Consider the following 27031-nt stretch of genomic DNA (forward strand, 5'->3'; position numbering starts at 1 on the left):
TGAAGATAAGGCCGGAACACACTGTTCATCGAATGCATGAACGCTGCTGGGGCATTGGTCAACCCAAAAGACATCACCAAGAACTCATAATGACCATATCGGGTCCTGAAAGCTATCTTAAGAATATCCGAGTCCCTGATCTTCAACTGGTGATAACCTGAATGGAGATCAATCTTGGAGAACACTCTCGCTCCCTAAAGCTAGTCGAATAAATCATCAATGCGAGGTAAATTATACTTGTTCTTAATTGTTACTTTGTGCAATTGCCTATAATCAATGTACATTCTCATAGTGCCATCCTTCTTCTTCACAAATAGAACTGGTGCACCCCAAGGTGGCACACTAGGCCGAATGAACCCTTTGTTAAGGAGTTCTTAAAGTTGTTCTATCAATTCCTTCAACTCCACTAGCGCCATATGATAAGGCAGAATAGAAATGGGCTGAGTGACCGCCACCAGGTCAATACCAAAATCAATATCGCTAAAAGGTGGCATGCTCGGCAGGTCTATAGGAAACACATCGGGAAAATCCCACACAATTGGGGCAGAATCAATACTGGGAGTCTTAGCTCCGACATCCATCACAAAGGCTAGATATGAAATACATCCCTTCCCAACCATACGATGGGCTTTCAAGAATGAGATCACTCCACTGGGAACATGATCGGTCACACCTTGCCACTTGATCCGTGGCACACCCGGTATAGCCAATGTGGATATCTTGGCATGATAGTCCAGAATAGCACGACAAGGAGATAACCAGTCCATGCCTAAGATGATATCAAAATCCACCACACACAATAATAAAAGATCCACTCGGGTCTCCAGACCCCCAATAGTCACCATACACGAACGATACACATGGTCTACAACAACAGTATCGCCCACTAGAGTAGATACATAAATAGGTGAAACAAGAGACTCACGGGGCATATCAAGATAACAAGAAAAGCATGATGACACATAAGAAAAGGTGGAACTGGGATCAAATAATGTAGTGGCATCTCTGTGGTAGACTGAAACAATACCTGAAATCACGGTATCTGAAGTATCAACATCTGATCTACCTGGAAGAGCATAGAAACGAGCCTGACCACCACCTGATTGACCTCCCCCTCTAGGACGGTCCCTGGCTAACTGACCTCCACCCCTAGCTGGTTGGGCAGGTGGTGAAGTAACTGGAGCAAAAGTCGAAGGATGATCCCTCTGCTGAGACTAACCATCACGAAGACGAGGACACTGCCTCCTTATATGTCCAAACTCTCCACACTCATAATAACTCCCTGGTGCTAGAGATGGGGACTGATGGGAACTCCTAGCACCAGAGTGACCAGTAGAAGGACCTGGCATGGAAGAACCCTGGACTGATAGAGCATGGGACAAACTCTAGGATGGGAGGGCACTGAGTGAGGAGTGGCCCTGATGAGAACTATGGGAACCATGACCCGATGATGCCCTACGATACCCTAGGCAAGCTGAATGAGCCTGTCTGAAGGGACAACACCTGCCCTACTGGAACTAACCCCTTGAAAGAGCACCACTAAAGCTACCAGGTCCCCGAGGCCTCTTGGCATCCCTCTCCCCTCGCTCCTAGCGGCGAACTGACTCAATCTCACGGGCGATGTCAACAACCTCCTTGAAAGTAGCACCGGTCACCCTCTCCCTATTCATGAGAATCCGAAGTTGATATGTGAGACCATCAACAAACCTCATAATCCTCTCTCAATCTGTGGGAACCAACCAAACCGCATGACAGGCTAACTCAGAGAACCGTATCTCATCCTGCGTCATAGTCATCTCTCCTTGACACAACTGCTCGAACAGCCTACGCAGCTTCTTTCAGAGAGACTATGGCACATACTTCTCCAGAAAGAGAATAGAGAATTACTGCCAAGTAAGGGGTGCTTCACCAACCGGCCTACACCTCTCATACGCCTCCCACCAAGTGAAGGCAACCCTAGAAAACTGAAAGGTGGTAAATGCCACACCACTGGTCTCTAGAATCCATGATGTACGAAGCATCCTTTGGCACTTATCCAAGAAACCCTAGGCATCCTTGCCTTCTGCACCGCTGAATGTCAGAGGCTGGAGTCTACCAAACCTCTCAAGTTGATGCTGCCCATCATCCGGCATAACTGGTACAACAAACTCCTAAGCTGATGTAACCGGTTGGGCTGGAGGTGCCCCCGATGTTTGGAGTCCCTGCACAACCTGCTCAAGTGTGCGAGCAACGGGAGTCTGGTTGCCTCCCCCAGCCTGAGAAGTAACTACAGTCGTAGTAACTAAAACCTCCTGAGCCAAACCAGAACACACTGATAAGATCTGAGCTAAAGCCTCCTAATGGCCTGGAATCACAATGGGCATAGCTGGTGCCTAAGCTGGTGCTACTGTAGCGTCCACAATTGGGGCATGATCCTGAACTGGGGCAGCTGGTAGATCTGCAGGTGTTGCCCTAGCTGCTCTGCCCCTACCACGACCTCGACCGCGTTCTCGGCCTCTAGTGGCCCCAACTGGTGGAACTAGTGGTCGTCTACCCTGCCTAGTAGCACATGTCCTCACCATCTGTGAGAGAATAGAATAACAAAAGTTTAGTATTCGGATCAACAAGTTCGCATGACAAGAATTTCAAGAGTATGAAGAATTTTCCTAGAGGTTTTGTAGCCTCTCGAGGATAAATACAGACGTCTCCGTACCTATCTGCGAGACTCTACTAAACCAGCTCATGACTCGCGAGACCTATGTAACCTAGGCTCTGATACCAATTTGTCACGACCCCAAATACCAATCGTGATGACGCCTATCACACTACTAGGCAAGCCAACTAGTCAATTAACCATAACCCATTTTTCCATTAACATTTAAGCCATTTTTCTAACACTTTAAATACCAAATTTCATTATAAGTGTTAAAGCAACAAAAAATATGCAGAAAGTTGAAATAACAGGAACTACTACACAACCCCAACAATCTAGTGTCACTAGTCTAGTGCCTCTAATACAAGTCTGAATACCTACTACATCAATGGTCTAGAAAATGCGGAAAGATAACAAGATAGGAAGGAGAAAACAGGACTGCGGATACCATGCAGCTACCTTGAAATCTCCGGCAACGCTGAATCAGCTGAAGGCCCTCACTCGGTCTCTCGAGCACTTGGATCTACACACAAGGTGCAGGGAGTAACATGAGTACTCCAACTCAGTAAGTAATTAAGGTAAATAAGGGCTGAAAGTAGTGACGAGCAGTTCAAAAACATATAACTAAATAATCAACAGAATAATAGATCAACCTTACCGTTTAAAATCAGTTTCGTTATAAAATCAACATTTCCAGTTTAAAACATTTGAAATCAGATACTTAGCAATATATATCCAATTGAGGCTTATTAGAAAGGAGAGTGAAATCAGTGAAAAAATCACAACAAGGCCCTTCGAGCAAGGAATCACTCAGAATGTGCCCCCTCGGGCAGCCTCTCAGTCACTCGTGGCTCAACACTCGTCACTCGGTACTCAATCTCAGCATTCGGCTCCTTAATATCTCAAAATAACTGAAATCATAGTAACCGCTGCGGCATGCAGCCCGATCCGTAATTTATAGTCGACTATGCTCACTGGGGGTGTACAGACTCCGGAAGAGATCCTACAGCCTAAGCGTCATATCGCTGCGGCGCGGAGCTCGATCTAATATACATATTGCTGCGGCGTGCAGCTCGATCCATATAAGTATCACTGCGGCGTGCATCCCGATCCATAATGTATACATATCATATCCTCACTATTAGGTTCTCAACCTCTCTCAGTCATTAACCTCACATCCTCTTGGCACAACAATAGAAATTAGGGAACTCAGCCCAAACAGTCCTCACAAATTAGTAGAGGAAAGATAAAACCAGTTTCGAACATTTGTGCAGGTAAAACATAACAGAGGTTATGTTTTTAGCAAGTAAAGTGAGGAAAAATAGTCAAAATGCCCCTAAGGGTTTCTACAGGTCGGCACAAGGCCCCAAACATGGCATACAGCCTATAATACCGTATAAATATCCAAAATGCGGAATAATATAACATTTCCAATCAAATACGTGGCTTAATAGTCGCTATAGGACAGACCAAGGCACAATCCCAACTGGCGCATGCCCACATGCTCGTCACCTATCATGTGCGTTATCGCATTTATCAAAACAAGTCAAATACCGAGGTTTGTATCCTCAGTTCCAGATTTACAATGGTTACTTACCTCAAACCGGTGAAAATACTACTCTGCGACGCCTTTGCTCCTCGAATTGGACTCCACTCACGTCTAATCTAACCAAAATCAGAACGAGGATGTCAAAATATGCCAAAGGAACAAAGCCCAAACAAAAACAATCAAATAATACCAAGAATCTCGAAATTACCAAAACCCGACCCTCGGGCCCACATCTCAGAATTTGATAATTTTTACATCAACAGTATCCTTATCCTCCCATGAGTTTATACATACCAAGAACACTGAAATCGGAGTACAAATGACCCCTTAATCCCTATTTAAAGGCCTCTTAAACTCAAGCTCTAATCCCCAAATTTTTAGCCCTTTAATTCCTTTAATTATAGACTTAATCCATGAAATACTGTCATAGAAATTAGTTTTAGGTCCAAAATCCTTACCTTAATGAAATCTTCTTGATTTCTCTTTTCGAACTCGCCCAAAGCTCCAAAATTCGTGCTTATAAGTGAAGAAACCCTCTGAAAATCGCGAAGTAGAAAATATAACATTCTGACCCCAGTCATTTCCGCATCTGCGGTGCTTCAGCCGCATCTGCGGTACCGCATTTGCGGTAAATGAGCCACTTCGTCGGCTTTCAGTTATCTCAGCCAAAACCGCATCTACAATACCAATTCCTCATCTGCGCCTTCGCAGGTGAGGTCCCCACAACTACATCTGCGGTTCCTGCCTCCAAGGCATTTATCCGCTGCCGCGATCACCTTTTCCGCATCTGCGGCACCGCGCCTGCGGTCCCCAAACCACAGGTGCGAAAACACCAGAAGCAACAAATTTTAGCAGCTACAATAACGTCTCAACTTCTCCGTTAACCACTTGAAATCACTCCGAGGCCCCCGGGACCTCAACCAAAAGACAAATATATCCTAATACCTTATTGAAACTTGTACCAATCTTCAAAACACCTCAAACAACATCAAAACACCAAAATCAAATTGGATTCAGGCCTAATTTTCTAAAATATTCTGAATTTCGCTTTTGAAAAAATACCTAACCAAACCACGTCCGAATGACCTGGAATTTTGCACACACAACCCAAATAACCCAATTGAACTATTGCAACTCTTGGAATTCCATTCCGACCCCTATATCAAAATTTCGCCTACCAACCGGAGATTGCCAAAATATCAACTTCGCCAATTCAAGCCCAAATCTACTCCGAACCTCCAAAACTCATTCCGATCGCACCCCTAAGTCCCAAATCACCTCCTGAAGCTACTCGAATCATCAGAACTCACATCTGAGTCCTCTAACACATAAGTTAACATTCGATTGACTTTTCCAACTTAATCTTTCTTAAAAGAGACTAAGTGTCTCAAACCTTACCAAAATCATTCTGGATTCAATCCGACCAACCCGATACCACATAATACGGATAAACAAAGTATAAAGAAGCAGAAACGGGGGAAATGGAGCGGTAACTCCTGAGACAACTAGCCGGGTCGTCACATTTGCTGAAGTTTTTGAAAAAGCTCATGACAAAAACTTCAGTATGTTCTGGTATTTTTTTAACTTGATACTTCATCTTACATTTAAATTTGTTTGACCATATAGTAAATGACCCGAAAAGTTACTTTTCGATTTACAGTGATTATGTGAAAAAATTTCAGGCTGAAGTTATTTTTTTACTATAGAAAAACTGTGGACTTATTAGGGCTGAAGTTACATTTCTTTTTGCATTTACCACCTGTCACGCCCCCTTTTTCCTTCACAGAAGTCCGGGTTTTGACATTCATGGGGGAACAACTCGTTTCCTTTTGGGAATTGGGTATTTGAAGAGTCGCCACCTAACGGATTATGGTGCGTTAGGGCACTTAGAGCGATTAACTCATGTAACTAGTTTGCATTGCTAGAGATTAGGGTAAGGGCTCGAAATAACCTTGAGGGGAAGGAGTTAGGACCCCCTCGCGGTCCACAATGGTGGTTCCTAGCCGAACATAAACTATGTGAATAAGTCATTTTGACACGTAAACACATATTTGCAAATAAAGGTAGTTTCACAGTCTAAACACATATATGATTAAGGAAATTCAGATAATGAAAGTAAGAGAGGTTTGGAAAGCTTACACATGTATATGTAAAGAAAAGGAAGTTTAGAGAATTTAAAAACAAATGAAAATTGGGAAAGAGGAGTCCTAAGTTGATTAGCCTACAAGATCATACCCATACAATGCTCGGTATCACTCCTCAATGAGAGGGGCTACATGTTGCATTAGCGCACAAGTCATCATATAATTTTACTACCCATTACCCCACCTTTAATAGTTATATAAGAGAGTTTGATTAACAACCCCTAGGCGTGCTATTACTCGTCCCTTCCTTATGGTCCTGGAGGAACTTAGGACCTCTAAATCTGGGCAGTTCTAGACAACCTAAGGTATTTAAAACGTAAAAATCTAGGCAACAAACAATTAACATGTAGGACAAGCAAATAAGGACAAACAGTTAGAAGGCTCATATTTACCTCCGCATGTATATAGGCAAATAAACAACACATCTAAAACACAGATTTTGAAAAAGTTCAGAAATCCTAAGAACATGATATCTAGATGAATGTTACAGATACAAGATATGCATAAGGAAAGTGGCAGAATCCTAACCAGTTTGCCTACTGGTTTTAGAGCCTGTTAAGCTTAAGTAGTGCAATCAAAACGTAGTTTCCAGTTTTATATAAAGACTGATTACCTAAGGTTTTCCTAGGCATGGGACTGTATGCAATCACAATTACAATAGATGATTAATGGTTTAAGAAATTGTTCAACCTACAAACATGATGTTCTAGGTGACACAGATTATAACGGGTGATTCATACTGATTTGTGTTTAGAGACATGGTGTCTATGTGTGAGGCTGTTTAAACCTTTTCATAGCCAGTTATTTATTTCAATCGAAATAGACATGTTTAACGAAATGCAAAGAGTGTTCCTAAAGGACATAGTATCTAATGCATACAGGAGTGATAGTTTTATTAAGATAGGATTATTAGCCTAGGAGCAGGATCTCTGAGTGACAATACTTGTGCAAAATTAAAGCATGGAATAGTGATATGTGGCATGTAATATGGTGAATCCATAAATGTGAAGGTCGTAAAATCAGGTTATCTAATGTACAAGATCATCATGGTTTAATGTCACGACCCCGGTTCGCCCTCTGTGAACTGTCATGACGGAACCTAGTCTCTACGACTAGGTAAGCCTAACAAATGCAAAACATAAACAAAACTTGCGGAAGAAATAATCAAAAGCCAAAATAACCGAACGAAAGCAATAGTTAAAATGTCGCTCGACATATACAACACAACATTCTCATAATCAAGTACACTATCCCAAAACCCAGAAACTCACGGAACCACAAGCCTTTGGATATCTACAATGTCTAACTCCAGAATATCTAACAAGGGAAAGAAATACAGAAGGGCAAATGTTTAAAAGCTATAATAGAAAGGGACTTCTCAGTCTGCGGACACGACAGATATACCTCAAAGTCGCCGGAGCAGTCACCTCGCCTCAAGGGTGATAGGACTAAGTTGTAGTACCTGAATCTGCATATGAAAAATATGTGCAGAAGGGGCATGAGTACACCACAGCGGTACTCAGTAAGTGCCAAGCCTAACCTCGATTGGGTAGTGATGAGGAAGGTTAGAGCCCTACTTAGGTTAAATAAAATATAAAGTTTGACAGTGTAGAACAGAATAGTATAAATAAATACAGTGGTAAAAGTAACACAGGATATAAAAAGGCAACAACAACTATTACAGAAACAAGGTAAAACATGGAAAGAAATGTGACTTAGCACCAAAATAACAACCGGGGATCTCCCAAGATATCGTCCTGTAGTCCCATATGTACATATACAATGGATCTCCTAGGATCCTGTCCCGTAGTCCAACTCATAGTACGCCGGGATCTACCGGAATCCCGTTCCGTAGTCCCAAATGTAAATACCCAGTACTGGGAGAATCTACCAGGTGCATTCCCATAGTTCCATATAACTGTGCAGGGGGAACTATCGGAATCCCACATCCGTAGTCCTAAAATAAACAGACAAGGGGGAGCTACCAGAATCCCACATCCATAGTCCCAAAATAAATAAACAAGGGGGAGCTACCGGAATCCCACATCTGTAGTCCCAAAATAATTACATAGAAGCAACAGGAAAATATACAGAAATGGCAAAATTTCATATTAAGGCAACAAGTGATTCTAGCCTAGCATGTTGCACAGAATTCAGGTAAGGCAGGTTGAACAAATAAAGCAATTAAGTCACTTAGACATGTTTTCCTAAGCTAACAACAGGCTTAATAGTGCAAGTAATAAAAACAGGAAAGGAAACATACTAGTGATTACTTAATGAAAACCGGATTTCCAACAATTAACGCAAGTACGCACTCGTCACCTCACGTACAAGGAATTTTAATTACCAAATATATCAATCCTAAGGGGAAGGTCCCCCACACAAGGTTAGACAAGCCACTTACCTCGAACCGGCTCAATAATCAATCCGAAACCACGCTCTTGCCACGAGTACTCGACTCCATATGGCCCAAATCTATCCAATTCAATTTCATAATGTAAATAACACTTCAAGTAACTGATTCTACAAGGAAATTCTAAGCTAATACGCAAAATTAGGTAAAATAATTAAAACTCCCCTCGGGCCCACGTCTCGGAATCGGGTAAAATTTACGTTTTCAGAATCCTCATACTCTCAAGAGTCTAACCATACCAAAATTATCTGAATCCAATGTCAAATCCCCAATCAAAACTCAAATTCTTGGTCTAAGAACTTTCCACCAATTTTCATACAAATTCTGAAATTAACGGATGAATTCATGTTTAGATTAATGGGTTATAAGCAAAAAGGAGTTAAGAATCATTACCAACAAACTCCATCCGAAAATCTCTCCAAAATTCATCTCCTACCGAGCTCCCAACTCAATTTTGTGATATGAACTTAAAACCTTCGATTTTGAACATTATGTTTTGCCCAGCTAATTCTTTAATTGTGATCGCGGAAGACTAGACACGATCGCGAACAACAAAAATCATGTGCCTCAGATTTACTCTACGCGAACGCGGAACCACGTTTGTGAACGCGATGCTTTAGCTCTCTTAACCTATGCGATCGTGGTTGACTCCATGCGACCGCATAGAGAAACACTTAACAAACCATTGCCGCCTTATTCCTTCTACGCGAATGCGGCCTAGCCCACGCGTTCGCGATTCAGTATTTCCCAAAGCTACGCGTTCGCATTCCACTTCATGCGAACGCGAAGGACAAAATTCCCTGTACCTCATCTAAGCCTTCGCGATTGTGATCCTCCCCACGTGATCACGATGAAGAAAAGTTTGCAACACATACTAGCAAAAATCGGATGCTTTTCCAAGTCCAAAAATGATCCGTTGAGCATCTGAAACATACCCGAGGCCCCCGGGACCTCAACTAAACCTGCCAACCAACCCTAAAATATCATTCAAACTTGTTCCAACATTTGGAATGCTCAAAGCAACATCAAAACACCTATTTTTCATCTGATTCAAGCCTAAGAATTCCAAAAACTCTAAAAATACGCTTTCGATCAAAAAGTCTATCAAACCTCATACGAATGACTTGAAATTTTGTACATATGTCACATTCAACACTATGGAGCTATTCAAACTTTCAGAATTTCATTCCGACCCTCGAATCAAAATCTCACTGTCGAACCGGAAACTTCAAAAATTCGACTTTCGGTATTTTAAGCCAAAATTAGCTATGGACCTCCAAAACACAATCCGAATATGCTCCTAAACCCGAAATCACCCATCAGAGCTAACAGAATCATCGGATTTCCATTCTGAGGCAGTCTTCATACTGTTCTGACTACGGTCAACTCTCCAACACTTAAGCTCTCATTTAGGAACTAAGTGTCCTAAAACTATCCGAAACTCAAAACCGAACATCCCGACAAATCAACATAGCAGAAATAAACTTGGGGGAAGCAGTTAATTGGGGGATCGGGGCGTAAATTCTTAAAATGACTGGCCGGATCATCATATTTAAATGCAAATGAGCACACTGTCCTAGAACATGGATTCTAATACGGATTTGCAGAACACAAAGCGTATAGCATGTTTTCTACCAAAGTTTACCCAAAGTACCATACAACTACCCTCCCTTTTCACTAGTCACCTCAATATCTGTTTATAACTAATTATTACAGACTAATGATTGAATAAATTGCATAAATAAACATAAATTAAGCTATAGGGAGCCTGAAGTAGACTCAAAGCAACTCCCGGTGTACCAAGCCTTCAATAGTCTCAAATGCCAAGGATTTCATAGCCAATTTATGTGCAGGTGTGTTAGAATTCCCTAAGGACTTCAAGGATCCCGGGCAGTGCTCACACCCAGACTTTTCATGATAAGGATTGAGTAAGTGCAGTGTGGAACAGCCAACCCTAATACGCCAGAGTTCAGAGAGACCTCAAAGATCTCTAAGCAGTACACATACTAGAGGGGCAGGACTTAATAACCTAAGAATAATGAGAGTGCATAATTTTGAAAACGTTTTGGTAAACAGTATAAAGAGGACTCCTATGAGTGAAAGATTTTTTGAAACTAGAACTAATTTGGTGGTAAAACAACTTGAGAAAAGTATGAAAACACTTTGAAATCAGAACACAAATCATAGAACAACCAAATTCAGAAACAGTTGGCAAACAGATTCCACACAGGGAGAGAGGGGATGGGGACAAATATAATACACCAGTGTATAGTGGAGCACATAAACAACAGGATGTACAAAATTCTCAAGGGTTCTACAAAACTAATAGGTTAGCTATAAGGTAGGTGATTGAGACATAGAGCAGGATCATAGTAAAGTCACATTGAAAACACATGAACACTGGACAGAATCAACAACCCAACTAGAGTTACCCTGAAAGAATAGATGACTTAGCATGAGCAAAGCAGAATGGGAAAGAACTTAAATGGATAGGCTAGGAAAATATCAACGAGTATTCATAGTGTAGACATGCTGAACAAAACGAGATTTAGACATGATAGATAAATAGTAGAAAGACAAGCATAATTTAGACATGCTAATCAAATATTGAACAAGACAGTATTAGGCATGCTAAGCAAGATAGTAAACAGGACCAAGAATGGCACTCATAACTGATGAATTAAGGCAATAATGAAACACATAGGGTTTGAACTCTAAAATTTAATCAGAGGCATACCAGCTAGGAAGAAGAACACAGAATGTAGAGCAAGGGTTGTGCAGTGGTTAGCCTTGGCTTTCAGCCGGCTAGGCCAATGAATATCACAAGTAGCAGAGAAGAACAAAGAGAGATTTTAGAATGTAAGTGTAGTGGTGAACTAATGTTCGTGTCTTTTAGAAGTGAGAATAGGGGAGAGTATATATAGTAGTTAGGAATTAAACAGAATAAGGTAAAAGATCAATTGTTCAGCAATTAGGGAAATTTACAGAATCAATCATGCATAAAATCAGTAAGGTCTCCCCTAATTACGGGGTAATCAACCAACGGTAAGGGCAGGATAGTATTTAAGGAAAGAAGAATCGAGTGAAACTTAAGCGTATAATGGGGAATTAGGGGTAAATAACAGGGTTTAATTAAGAAAATAATTAGTAAGAATCAGCAAGTGTTGTAGTTAATTCAAATAAGGCAAGAAACTAAATAAGGCTGCAAATAAAGGAATAATCAAGGCTCAGCATATAAGTTTTAACGAAACAAATTAGTAAATCAAGATTTCAAAACAACGTTGATTTAAAGAGAAAAATATAGGTTTTCCATGAATAGATAAACAGAATGAATATAGACACGTGGAATCACTCGAGAAGTCGAACCAGGAACCTTAATAGAGGTACATTAGGGTAAAAATCGCAAGACATCGAATTAAGCTAAACAAAAATCATAGTAATCAAAGCATAGAACGAAATTAGTGCACAAGTAACACGGACAAGCTCAAAATCCAAACAAAAATGTCAAAAAATTGGGGTTTTAGCATAAACTCGTTAGGGTTGAAGCAAACTATATGAAATCAGTCAAGAACACATAAACATAGAAGATTAAATACTTAAAGTCAGTAAAACATTTTGAAGAAAGAGATATTCAGGAAACCCTAGTTTAGAAAAATGGAAAGCCACTCGAAAATTAGAAGATCTTTGTAAAACTCATGTAAAATAAGTTCAATCCATCTCAGATTTTGTACAGATATGAGAAGTTCAAAGGACGAAATTAGGTTTCGAGAAAACAACGTAAAGATGAATATGTAGGCTTATAAATCCATACGTTTAAGGTTAAATAGGAAGATCTTACTCGAAATCGAACCAGAATGCCTGAAACAGGCAAGAAAGGGCCAAAGGTGTAAGCGGACTAACCCTGGTCCCTCGAGGACCTTAGAGACGGCGGTACCAGCATAGGATAGGCCATTAGAGTCCTGTGGGTGGTGAGAAACCACCATGAACGGCAAAGGATGAGTGACGACGAGGGTGAATTAGGGTTAGAGTTAGAGAGCATTTGAGAGACGAGGGAATGAAAGAGCGGCGGAGATGAGAGATAATGAAAGGGTTTAGGGGGTCACTTGGGTTAATATGGTAAGTTTAATCGTGGACCGTTGATCAAAATGATCAACGGCCACGATTAAACGGGGCTATTGGGTCGGGGCATGCAGATTGGGCTTAAGGGAGTTTTGGGCTGCTTTTATAAGGTATTGGGCTGGTAGATTAGGCTGAAATTGAAACTAAACAAGGCTATATGTCAAATACTCCAAAAAATTGATTAAAAATAATTTGTAAAATAATTACTAATTAAACTAATGAACCCATGACAAAACTTTAGCTTATTTGGTGCTGAAGTTTTTACATATGAACTAAATAACTTCAGTATCTTCGGCTGAAGTTTATGAAAAAGCTTTACGACAAAAACATCAGCATGTTTTGGTATTTTTTTTTAACTTGATACTTATTTTTTTTACATTTAGTAGCTACTTTTTGTCTTTTATCATATACTTCATCTTACATTTAAATTTGTCTGACCATATAGTAAATTACCCGAAAAGTTACTTTTCCATTTACATCGATTATCTGAAAATTTTTCGGGCTGAAGTTATTTTTGTACTATAGAAAATCTACGGACTTATTAGGATTGAAATTACATTTCTTTTTGCATTTACCACCTACTTGTTTTATGTGATGACCCTGCCGGTCATCTTAAGAATTTACGCCCCGATCCCTTATTAACTGCTTTCCCCAAGTTTATTTTTGGCTATATTGAATTATCGGGATGTTCGGTTTTGAGTTTCGGAGAGTTTTGGATACTTAGTCCCTAAATGAGAGCTTAAGTGTTTGGAAATGTCACGACCCAAACTGAAGGGCCATGACTAGCACCCGGCCATACTTGCCGAGCACCAACATACTTTTTATCTAACCTTATTTATTATCTTTTAGGGCCGACGAGATCAATATAATTGGTAGACATGGATCATGGACAACTAACAACAAAAGATGATGGCATGAACATACATAACATGGGATGACCAGAAGATTAAGAAACTATATATAAGGTACGAGCTACCACGCTACCATGAAAGACTATACAACAAAAATCAACCGACAAAGCATACCAAACTATATATGAGTAGACACCTGTCTGTGAGCCTCTAAAGGAACATAAGTGCTGCAATATTGCCGGAACAGAGCCCCGACATACCCATAATGTTTATAACAAAAATGCATACCAAAACCACAACAAGTCCGAAGAAGGGATCTCGCCAATCACCGCTGAATTGGACCGCCTACTGTGGTGGGGGAGCTACGCATGGCTGTCTATCAGGACCTGCATCACGACATGCAGCATCCACAAATAAAAGTACATCAGTACGAATAAAGTACTGAGTATGTAAGGCAGGGAACCATAAGTATGAACAGTAATGTAAGCAGGGATAGAGAATATACAACTTTTAATGTCTGGGTACCTCTGAGGGCTACTGACATGCAATGCCTGATACATATGTATATATGCATAAACTTTTAAAACATATGCCTTTGTGGGCATCATCACCATCATATCATACCCGGCCGTAATAGACTCGGTAAAAACGTACACGGCCATCATAAGGCTCGGTAGAATCGTACCCGGCCACATGGAGCTTAGTAAAACCCAACTGATCAGTGGTTGCACAATAGGTGACGTACCCAGCCGACTATAGCGCGTCTTGGTAGAGTAAAATAGATACATATATAATACTACATGCTCAACTCATGGAATCACGTTCTAAACCTTTCAGAGTGATGCCGGTATCCTCTGTACACGTTATTAGGACTAACTCTTCACTATGAACCTTATAAGAATTAGGAAGTATCAACAACATTGATAATATAAGAATAAGAGAAGCAACATCAACATTAATCGTTCTATAAGAGGGGAAATAATGTAAGTACTGCTAGCTTCTAAGAGTTGAGTATCTTTGGAAGCTCGTTCATTATATTATATATAATCGGAGTCGTGAAAAAGAAGGAAAGGGATAACCTCACATACCTTGTATATACTGCCCAACCTCAAGCTATGCAAATGTCAAGACTCCTTAGTCTACAATAGGAGAAATGACACTATCGTTAACGTTTAAGCGTCGTAACTATTATGTACCGACCACAACCTATTTTATGATAAAACAGACAGCACCTCCCCTATTTATATGACTTCCACAAGTGAAAACAATCACCAAACAGACCAAACAACATCAATGTTAATCATATTGAACCTCTCAAAATAGTCCACTAACCGATAACATTACTACCAAGCCTTTCGATATATATTCCACAAGTTCTAGCTTCAATGACTTAGCCGCAACTTAGATAATCTTAAATACATACAGAGTAAGAGGTTCCTTGCCTTTATACAGAAAGAACAACTCCAATTTGACCTTAATTTTCCATGAAATATCCTTCCAATGCTGCCACAACAACAAGAAAGCGAAACTAGCAATCAATTAGTGTTTTTTGGCACTAAAATTACTTTAAAAGGCTTGAAATCTCCTAGGGTTGATATTAAGAACTTGAGGGAGTATTTAAAGAACATAAACCTTTTAAAACAACTTCCCACACGAGCTGGAACAACACAAAAATGAGCAACAACAAGAAGAAAAAAAAACTTACTAGCGCCACAGAATTCCCGACACTTGATTTGTGTTGCTTGCCCTTTGTTTGGGTATTGAATCTTGAGAGAACCTTGAGAGGGTTTTCCTAGGGTTCTATGGTCTGAATGTCGTGAAAAAGGACTTAAAACGGGTTGGAGGCATCATATATATACCCAAATGTCTTAAACCGCCTAAGTGGGCCCCATAGAGAGGTGCTTGGCGCAATCTCACGAAAACGTGAATATCTATCTACTCCGAGATCGTATCGATGAATGGTTTAATACTTTGGAAACTAGACTCATAGATATTCAATTTGGTGGGTAGATTACCCCATAATTCTAAGTAAATTGGGATAAAGGCTTAGTAATATTTGACCTAATGTTTAAATAAAATTATGAACCTAAGTTGTGACAACTTTTGTCGACTTTTGTCTCATAACTCATTTGACTTCAAGACTTATAATACGGATATTATATGATTCAAATACCTTAAAAAATTACCTCTTGAGTGTATTAATCACCTCTAGGTATATCCTAAAATACGACTGACAACATCCTTGATTCATTTAACTTCTAATACTTGTTAATCACCCTTATACACCTTTGTATCTTTTAAGACCAATAGGATTAACTTCTTATCTTATCATCTTAAAGATAATATCTTCATGGATTTACATTGACTACCTTATAGCATGAGCTAACATACATAAATATGGGTTGTAACACCTTCCCCCTTTAGGAACATTCGTCCTCGAATGTAAGGGTCTATGGGGAGTCCAAATCATCGTGGATTCCAACAGAAATTTTCGATTAATTTTCCCCTATAAAATGGTCACTAGCAAAACTTGCAAGCAATTAAGCCCAACATATGGCCTCACACAAGGCTACACAAAGCATTGTGGATATTTACATTATCTGCATATCACCATTTTGTATTAAGAAAGAGTATTTTCAAGTTAATGCTTACCACATAGAGCTATTTCACCTTCCAATGTATCCCGTGTTCCACCAGCATCCTTGTTATATTCAATCTGGAATAGGTACAGGTATTTAGACTTCATCTCATCTTCTTCTTCCCATGTTATTTCTTCCATATTTTTGTTCCTCCACAATACTTTGACGGAAGCTACATCTTTTGTTCTCAGCTTGCGGACTTGTCGATCTAATATAGCCACTGGCACTTGTTCATGTGATAGGTCATCTGTAACTTGTACATCTTTGATAGGGACGACTCGAGAAGGGTCTCCAATACATTTACTCAACATAGATACATGGTACCGGGTGGACAAATTCCAATTCAGATGGCAATTCTAACTCATAAGCAACCTGTCCAATTCGTCGAAGAATTTTATACGGCCCGATATACCTTGGACTCAGTTTACCTTTCTTCCCAAAATGCATAACACCCTTTATTGGTGAGATCCTCAGAAAAACCGAATCACCAACCTCAAACTCCAGATCACGATGTCGGACATCAGAATAAGATGATGGCCGACGAGATCAATATAATTGGTAGACATGGATCATGGACAACTAACAACAAAAGATGATGGCATGAACATACATAACATGGGATGACCAGAAGATTAAGAAACTATATATAAGGTACGAGCTACCACGCTACCATGAAAGACTATACAACAAAAATCAACCGACAAAGCATACCAAACTATATATGAGTAGACACCTGTCTGTGAGCCTCTAAAGGAACATAAGTGCTGCAATATTGCCGGAACAGAGCCCCGACATACCCATAATGTTTATAACAAAAATGCATACCAAAACCACAACAAGTCCGAAGAAGGGATCTCGCCAATCACCGCTGAATTGGACCGCCTACTGTGGTGGGGGAGCTACGCATGGCTGTCTATCAGGACCTGCATCACGACATGCAGCATCCACAAATAAAAGTACATCAGTACGAATAAAGTACTGAGTATGTAAGGCAGGGAACCATAAGTATGAACAGTAATGTAAGCAGGGATAGAGAATATACAACTTTTAATGTCTGGGTACCTCTGAGGGCTACTGACATGCAATGCCTGATACATATGTATATATGCATAAACTTTTAAAACATATGCCTTTGTGGGCATCATCACCATCATATCATACCCGGCCGTAATAGACTCGGTAAAAACGTACACGGCCATCATAAGGCTCGGTAGAATCGTACCCGGCCACATGGAGCTTAGTAAAACCCAACTGATCAGTGGTTGCACAATAGGTGACGTACCCAGCCGACTATAGCGCGTCTTGGTAGAGTAAAATAGATACATATATAATACTACATGCTCAACTCATGGAATCACGTTCTAAACCTTTCAGAGTGATGCCGGTATCCTCTGTACACGTTATTAGGACTAACTCTTCACTATGAACCTTATAAGAATTAGGAAGTATCAACAACATTGATAATATAAGAATAAGAGAAGCAACATCAACATTAATCGTTCTATAAGAGGGGAAATAATGTAAGTACTGCTAGCTTCTAAGAGTTGAGTATCTTTGGAAGCTCGTTCATTATATTATATATAATCGGAGTCGTGAAAAAGAAGGAAAGGGATAACCTCACATACCTTGTATATACTGCCCAACCTCAAGCTATGCAAATGTCAAGACTCCTTAGTCTACAATAGGAGAAATGACACTATCGTTAACGTTTAAGCGTCGTAACTATTATGTACCGACCACAACCTATTTTATGATAAAACAGACAGCACCTCCCCTATTTATATGACTTCCACAAGTGAAAACAATCACCAAACAGACCAAACAACATCAATGTTAATCATATTGAACCTCTCAAAATAGTCCACTAACCGATAACATTACTACCAAGCCTTTCGATATATATTCCACATGTTCTAGCTTCAATGACTTAGCCGCAACTTAGATAATCTTAAATACATACAGAGTAAGAGGTTCCTTGCCTTTATACAGAAAGAACAACTCCAATTTGACCTTAATTTTCCATGAAATATCCTTCCAATGCTGCCACAACAACAAGAAAGCGAAACTAGCAATCAATTAGTGTTTTTTGGCACTAAAATTACTTTAAAAGGCTTGAAATCTCCTAGGGTTGATATTAAGAACTTGAGGGAGTATTTAAAAAACATAAACCTTTTAAAACAACTTCCCACACGAGCTGGAACAACACAAAAATGAGCAACAACAAGAAGAAAAAAAAACTTACTAGCGCCACAGAATTCCCGACACTTGATTTGTGTTGCTTGCCCTTTGTTTGGGTATTGAATCTTGAGAGAACCTTGAGAGGGTTTTCCTAGGGTTCTATGGTCTGAATGTCGTGAAAAAGGACTTAAAACGGGTTGGAGGCATCATATATATACCCAAATGTCTTAAACCGCCTAAGTGGGCCCCATAGAGAGGTGCTTGGCGCAATCTCACGAAAACGTGAATATCTATCTACTCCGAGATCGTATCGATGAATGGTTTAATACTTTGGAAACTAGACTCATAGATATTCAATTTGGTGGGTAGATTACCCCATAATTCTAAGTAAATTGGGATAAAGGCTTAGTAATATTTGACCTAATGTTTAAATAAAATTATGAACCTAAGTTGTGACAACTTTTGTCGACTTTTGTCTCATAACTCATTTGACTTCAAGACTTATAATACGGATATTATATGATTCAAATACCTTAAAAAATTACCTCTTGAGTGTATTAATCACCTCTAGGTATATCCTAAAATACGACTGACAACATCCTTGATTCATTTAACTTCTAATACTTGTTAACCACCCTTATACACCTTTGTATCATTTAAGACCAATAGGATTAACTTCTTATCTTATCATCTTAAAGATAATATCTTCATGGATTTACATTGACTACCTTATAGCATGAGCTAACATACATAAATATGGGTTGTAACACCTTCCCCCTTTAGGAACATTCGTCCTCGAATGTAAGGGTCTATGGGGAGTCCAAATCATCGTGGATTCCAACAGAAATTTTCGATTAATTTTCCCCTATAAAATGGTCACTAGCAAAACTTGCAAGCAATTAAGCCCAACATATGGCCTCACAAGGCTACACAAAGCATTGTGGATATTTACATTATCTGCATATCACCATTTTGTATTAAGAAAGAGTATTTTCAAGTTAATGCTTACCACATAGAGCTATTTCACCTTCCAATGTATCCCGTGTTCCACCAGCATCCTTGTTATATTCAATCTGGAATAGGTACAGGTATTTAGACTTCATCTCATCTTCTTCTTCCCATGTTATTTCTTCCATATTTTTGTTCCTCCACAATACTTTGACGGAAGCTACATCTTTTGTTCTCAGCTTGCGGACTTGTCGATCTAATATAGCCACTGGCACTTGTTCATATGATAGGTCATCTGTAACTTGTACATCTTTGATAGGGACGACTCGAGAAGGGTCTCCAATACATTTACTCAACATAGATACATGGTACCGGGTGGACAAATTCCAATTCAGATGGCAATTCTAACTCATAAGCAACCTGTCCAATTCGTCGAAGAATTTTATACGGCCCGATATACCTTGGACTCAGTTTACCTTTCTTCCCAAAATGCATAACACCCTTTATTGGTGAGATCCTCAGAAAAACCGAATCACCAACCTCAAACTCCAGATCACGATGTCGGACATCAGAATAAGATTTTTGTCTGCTTTGTGTCATCCTCAATCGCACCTGTATCACTTTCACCTTCTTAATAGCTTGGTGAATCAAATCTGGCCCATATAATTCTGTTTCACCGACTTCGAACCATCCAACTGGTGATCTACATCTCCTCCCGTATAGTGCCTCGTATGGGGCTATTTTAATACTGGAATGGTAGCTATTGTTATAGGCGAATTCTATGAGTGGAAGATGATCATCCCAATTCCCTTTAAAATCTAGAACACATGCTCGTAGCATATCTTCCAGTGTCTGAATGGTACGCTCAGCCTGTCCATCAGTCTGTGGATGAAATGCAGTGTTAAGATTCACTTGTGTGCCTAAACCCTTTTGAAAAGACCTCCAAAAGTTAGCCGTAAATTGAGCTCCTCGGTCTGATATAATAGATATCGGCACACCATAAAGCCTAACAATCTCCTTAATATACAACTTCGCATAACCTTCAGCCGTGTAAGTTGTCTTAACTGGCAGAAAATAGGCACATTTTGTAAGTCGATCAATTATCACCCAGATGGAGTCAAACTTATGATAAGAGCGAGGTAATCCAATAATGAAGTCCATATTAATCACCTCCCTCCTCCAGGTCGGAATCTCTATATTCTGAAGCAATCCACCGGGTTTTTGATGTTCTATCTTTATTTGTTGACAATTGGGACACTGGGCTACAAATTCTACAATATACTTCTTCATATTATCCCACCAATACTGCTCCTTAACATCATGATACATCTTTGTCGAGCCGGGATGGATGAATCTCATTCATAATCTTCTCTCGCAACCCTGCCACATCAGGCACACATAACCGGCCGTGGTATCTCAGTGCCCCATCTCTTACGATCTCAAAAGCCGTACTTTTACACTGTTGAATGCTCTCTCTTAATTGTACTAAGATAGGATCTTTATATTTCCATGCTTTTACTTCGGCTACCAAAGATGATTCTGATGTAATCTGTACAGTAACACCTCCGTCATCAGAGTCTAACAATCTGATTCTCATATTGGCTAGTTGATGAAGCTCTTTAGTCAACCCCCATCTACTTGTCTCAATATGTACTAAGCTTCCCATTGACTTACGGCTAAGAGCGTCTACCACAACATTAGCTTTACCAGGATGATACAATATCTTGACATCATAGTCTTTCAGTAATTCAAGCCACCTACGCTGCCTCAAATTCAACTCTTTCTGCTTGAAGATGTATTGTAAACTCTTGTGATCTGTGTAGATGTCAACATGGGCGCCGTATAAGTAGTGCCGCCATATCTTCAAAGCATATATTACTGCAGCCAATTCCAAATCATGGGTTGAATAATTCTTTTCATGCTTCTTCAATTGTTTTGATGCATAAGCAATCACCTTCCCACGCTGCATCAATACGCACCCCAAACTTATACCTGAGGCATCACAATATACCACATAACCTTCTGTTCCTTCAGGGAGAGTGAGCGTTGGTGCGGATGTCAATCGATTCTTCAGCTCCTAAAAACTACGTTCACAAGTGTCAGACCACTGGAACTTGGTAGCTTTCTGTGTTAACTTAGTCAATGGTGCTGATATAGAGGAAAACCCTCCTACAAACCTCCTATAATATCCTGCTAGCCCTAGGAAGCTGCGGACTTCTGATGGTGTTGTAGGTCTTGACCAATTCTTTACTGCATCGATCTTCTGAGTGTCGACACTAATACCCTCGTCAGATATCACATGGCCAAGGAACGCTACTGAGTTCAGCCAAAATTCACATTTGGAGAGCTTAGCATATAACTTATGATCCTGAAGTGTCTGTAATACTATCCACAAGTGGCCTGCATGTTCCGACTCCAAACGAGAATACACTAGAACGTCATCAATGAATACAATCGCGAACACATCAAGATAGGGCCTAAATACAGTATTCATGAGATCCATAAAAGTTGTTGGGGCATTTGTTAGCCCGAACAACATCACCAAGAACTCAAAGTGCCCATATCTTATCCGGAAGGCCGTCTTTGGAATATCCTTCTCCTTAACCCTCACCTGATGATACCCTAAACGTAAATCAATCTTAGAGAAATACTTGGCACCCTAGAGTTGGTCAAACAGGTCGTCAATTCTTGGAAGTGGATACTTGTTCTTTATAGTAAACTTATTCAACTGTCGATAGTCGATACACATCTGTAACGACCCGTCTTTCTTCCGCACAAATAGGACTGGTGCACCCTAAGGTGAAGTGATAGGCCTAATGAAGCCCTTATCCAGCAAGTCCTTCAACTGCACCTTCAACTCTCGCAACTTTGCTGGGGCCATTCTGTATGGAGGGATAGAGATCGGTTGAGTTTCAGGCAACACATCAATGCTAAACTCAATCTCCCTTTCAGGAGGAAGGCCTGGAGTTCATATGGGAAAACATTTGGAAATTCATTGACCACGAGGATTGATTGTAGAGTAGGCGGCTTCGCTTTCGCATCCCTAACACGAACGAGATGATAAATGTAACCTTTTGAGATCCTTTTCCTTGCCTTAAGATAGGAAATAAACCTACCTTTCGGTGTAGAAATGTTCCCATTCCATTCAATGACGGGTTCACCAGGAAATTGAAACCTAACCATCTTCATACGACAGTCAACATTTGCATAGCATGAGGCCAACCAGTTCATTCCCATTATCACATCAAAATCAACCATTTCTAACTCAAATAAATTTGTCGAGGTTTGATGACTATAAATCATCACAGTGCAACCTCTATATACCCTTCTAGCAATCATAGAATCTCCTATCGGAGTAGATACCGCAAGGGGTTTACTTATCAATTCAGGTTCAATGCCAAACTTATTAGCCACAAAGGGTGTAACATATGATTATGTAGATCCTGGATCAATCAGCGCGTATAAATCATAAGAAAACACAGACAATATACCTGTAACAACATCTGGAGATGACTCGAGATCCTGTCGACCTACTTGAGCATAGGTTCGATTTTGAGCACCACTTGAACTCGGCACTGCACCTCTACCTCTACCACGACATGTCAATTGCTAAAAACCCAGTGCTGGAGGTCGAACTGATGAGGAAGAACCAGACACAGATCCAGTCGGCTGAGCCATACCATCACCTCCTCTATTAGGACAATCCCGTATCATATGGCCAAGCTGTCCGCAAGAATAACACGCATCAGAACCTCGACGGCACAATCCAAAGTGGGCCTTGCCGCACTGATCACAACGTGGTGTTGGGGGTATCGTCTGACTAGTATCCCTGTGATGTTGCGAGCCTGATGCCCGCGAACTCTAACCCAGACCCAAATAGGTAAATCGATCATATCAAGGCCTCTGAAACTGTGGAGGAGCACTAGCTACAGGTGGCACCGAACTCCTCGAAGACGGGGGCCTAATGCTACCTCTGAAGTCATCAGAATACCCTGCAAATCTCGCCCTCTTATGATGGCCCCTATCCTGCTCCCTATTATCCCTCTACTGGTGCTTATGATCCTCTAGATTCTGGGCATAAGCCTTAATACGGGAAATATCCATGCCATTCACCAAGGAGGCTATCGTACACTCATTTATCAGATGTGGTCCCAACCCGTTCACGAACAGATGCACCCTATCACTCATCTCGTCCACCATATGGGGAGCATACCTGGCCAAAGAATTAAACTGCATAGTATACTCTCGCACACTCATATTACCTTGTCGAAGGTTCAAGAACTTATCAGCTCTAGCTTGTCGTATCTCAACTAGCAAGTAGTGACGAAGAAAGGCCTCAGAAAATTCCTTCCACACAGCTGGAGGAGCGTTCGGACCCTAGATCTTTCCCAACTATCATACCAAAAAACCGCTAAATCCCGTAACCAATAAGAAGCCAAATCTACTACCTCCGTATCACTAGCATGCATAACCCACAGTGTACGATGAACCTGGTCAATAATAGTCTGTGGGTCCTCCTTGGGGTCTGATCCGGTAAACACTGGAGGGTCTAAATTAATAAAATCACGAACTCTCATACTAACTGGTTTATCAGCAGCACCTGTATTCTGCCTCTGAGCCTGAGCAGCTACCAAGCTAGTCAACAACTGCAAAGCACTCCGCATATCCTAGTCTGTAGTGCCAGATGGAGGAACTGGAGGTGTTGGGTACCTCCTAATATCCTCTGGAGGAGACGGAGTATATGAGGTATGAGAGGGCATCTCACTTTGAGCATCACTTTGTCCTGCTCTGGCTTGGGGCACCTGACTGGTACCCTTTCTTGCTGATGTATCAAGTCGTCTACTAATCGTTTGCTTCCTAGTCGAAGGCATCACTGAAACAAAACAAGGTGAATATTAGGGACGAACACTTATGACTCAACTCTACGCACTATCTAGATTCAGGAAGAAGGTAACAACCCTAGATATCTTGTAGCCTCCTGATTATAAATGTAGCACACTACACATCCATAATCAAGACTCCACTAGACACGACTCATAGACAACCCCTAGGACACACTTGCTCTGATACCAAGTTTGTCACGACCCAAACTGGAGGGCCATGACTAGCACCCGGCCATACTTGCCGAGCACCAACGTACATTTTATCTAACCTTCTTTATTATCTTTTAGGGCCGACGAGATCAATATAATTGGTAGACATGGATCATGGACAACTAACAACAAAAGATGATGACATGAACATACATAACATGGGATGACCAGACAATCAAGAAACTATATATAAGGTACGAGCTACCACGCTACCATGAAAGACTATACAACAAAAATCAACTGACAAAACATACCAAACTGTACATGAGTCGACACCTGTCTATGATCCTCTAAAGGAACATAAGTGCTGCAATATTGCTGGAACAGGGCCCCGACATATCCATAATGTCTATAACAAAAATGCATACCAAGAGCACGGGAAGTCCAAAGAAGGGATATCGCCAATCACCGCTGAATTGGACCGCCTACTGTGGTGGGGGAGTTGCGCTTGGCTGTCTATCATGACCTATAGCATGACATGCAGCGTCCACATATAAAAGAATGTCAGTACGAATAAAGTACTGAGTATGTAAGGCAGGGAACCATAAGTACGAACAGTAATGTAAGCAGGGATAGAGAATATACAACCTGTAACGTCTGGGTACCTCTGAGGGCTACTGACATGCTATGCATGATACATATGTATATATGCATAAACTTTTAAAACATACGCCTGTGTGGGCATCATCATCATTATATCATACCCAGCCATAATAGGCTCGGTAAAAAATGTACCCGGCCATCATAAGGCTCGGTAAAATCGTACCCGGCCACGTGGAGCTCGGTAAAACCCAACTGATCAGTGGTTGCACAATAGGTGTCATACCCGGCCGACTATAGCGCGGCTCGGTAGAGTAAAATAGATACATATATAATATTGCATGCTCGACTCATGGAATCACGTTCTAAACCTTTCAGAGTGACGTCGGTATCCTCTGTACACGTTATTAGGACTAACTCTTCACTATAAACCTTATAAGAATTAGGAAGTACCAACAACATTGATAATATAAGAATAAGATAAGCAACATCAACATTAATCGTTCCATAAGAGGGGAAACAATGTAAGTACTGCTAGCTTCTAAGAGTAGAGTATCTTTGGAAGCTCGTTCATTACATTATGTATAATCGGAGTCGTGCAAAAGAAGGAAAGGGATAGCCTCACATACCTTGTATATACTGCCCAACCTCAAGCTATGCAAATGTCAAGACTCCTTAGTCTACAATAGGAGAAATGACACTATCGTTAACGTTTAAGCGTCGTAACTATTATGTACCGACCACAACCTATTTTATGATGAAATGGACAGCACCTCCCCTATTTATATGACTTACACAAGTGAAAACAATCACCAAATAGCTCAAAAAACATCAATGTTAATCATATTGAACGTCCCAAAATAATCCACCAACCGATAACAATAACTACCAAGCCTTTCGATATATATTCCACAAGTTCTAGCTTTAATGACTTAGCCGCAACTTGGATAATCTTAAATACATATAGAGTAAGAGGTTCCTTTCCTCTATACAGAAATAACAACTCCAATTTGACCTTAATTTTCCATGAAATATCCTTCCAATGCTGCCACAACAACAAGAAAGCGAAACTAGCAATCAATTAGTGTTTTTTGGCACTAAAATTACTTTAAAAGGCTTGAAATCTCCTAGGGTTGATATTAAGAACTTGAGGGAGTATTTACAGAACAAAAACCTTTTAAAACAACCTCCCACACGAGCTGGAACAACACAAAAATGAGCAACAACAAGAAGAAAAAGAAACTTACTAGCGCCACAGGATTCCCGACACTTGATTTGTATTGTTTGCCCTTTGTTTGGGTCTTGAATCTTGACAAAACCTTGAGAGGGTGTTCCTAGGGTTATAAAGTCTGAATATAGTGAACAAATGACTTAAAACGGGTTGGAGGCATCATATATATACCCAAATGTCTTAAACCGCCTAAGTGGGCCCCATAGAGAGGTATTTGGCGCAGTCTCACAAAAATGTGAATATCTCTCTACTCCGAGATCGTATTGATGAAAGTTTTAATGTGTTGGAAACTAGACTCATAGATATTCAATTTTGTAGGAAGAGTACCCCATAATTCTAAGTAAATTGGGAGAAAGCTTAGTAACATTTGACCTAATGTTTAAGTAAAATTATGAACCTAAGTTGTGACAACTTTTGTCGACTTTTGTCTCATAACTCGTTTGACTTCAAGACTTATAATACGGATATTATATGATTCAAATACCTTAAAACACTACCTCTTGAGTGTATTAAGCACCTCTAGGTTTATCCGAAAATACGGCTGACAACACTCGTGATCCGTTTAACTTCTAATACTTGTTAACCACCCTTATACACCTTTGTATCATTTAAAACCAATAGGATTAACTTCTTATCACCTTAAAGATAATATCTTCATGGATTTACGTTGACTACCTTATGGCATGAGCTAACA

Source organism: Nicotiana tabacum, chromosome 18 (assembly GCF_000715075.1).
Source record: "Nicotiana tabacum cultivar K326 chromosome 18, ASM71507v2, whole genome shotgun sequence".
In the NCBI taxonomy this organism is placed as follows: Eukaryota; Viridiplantae; Streptophyta; class Magnoliopsida; order Solanales; family Solanaceae; genus Nicotiana; species Nicotiana tabacum.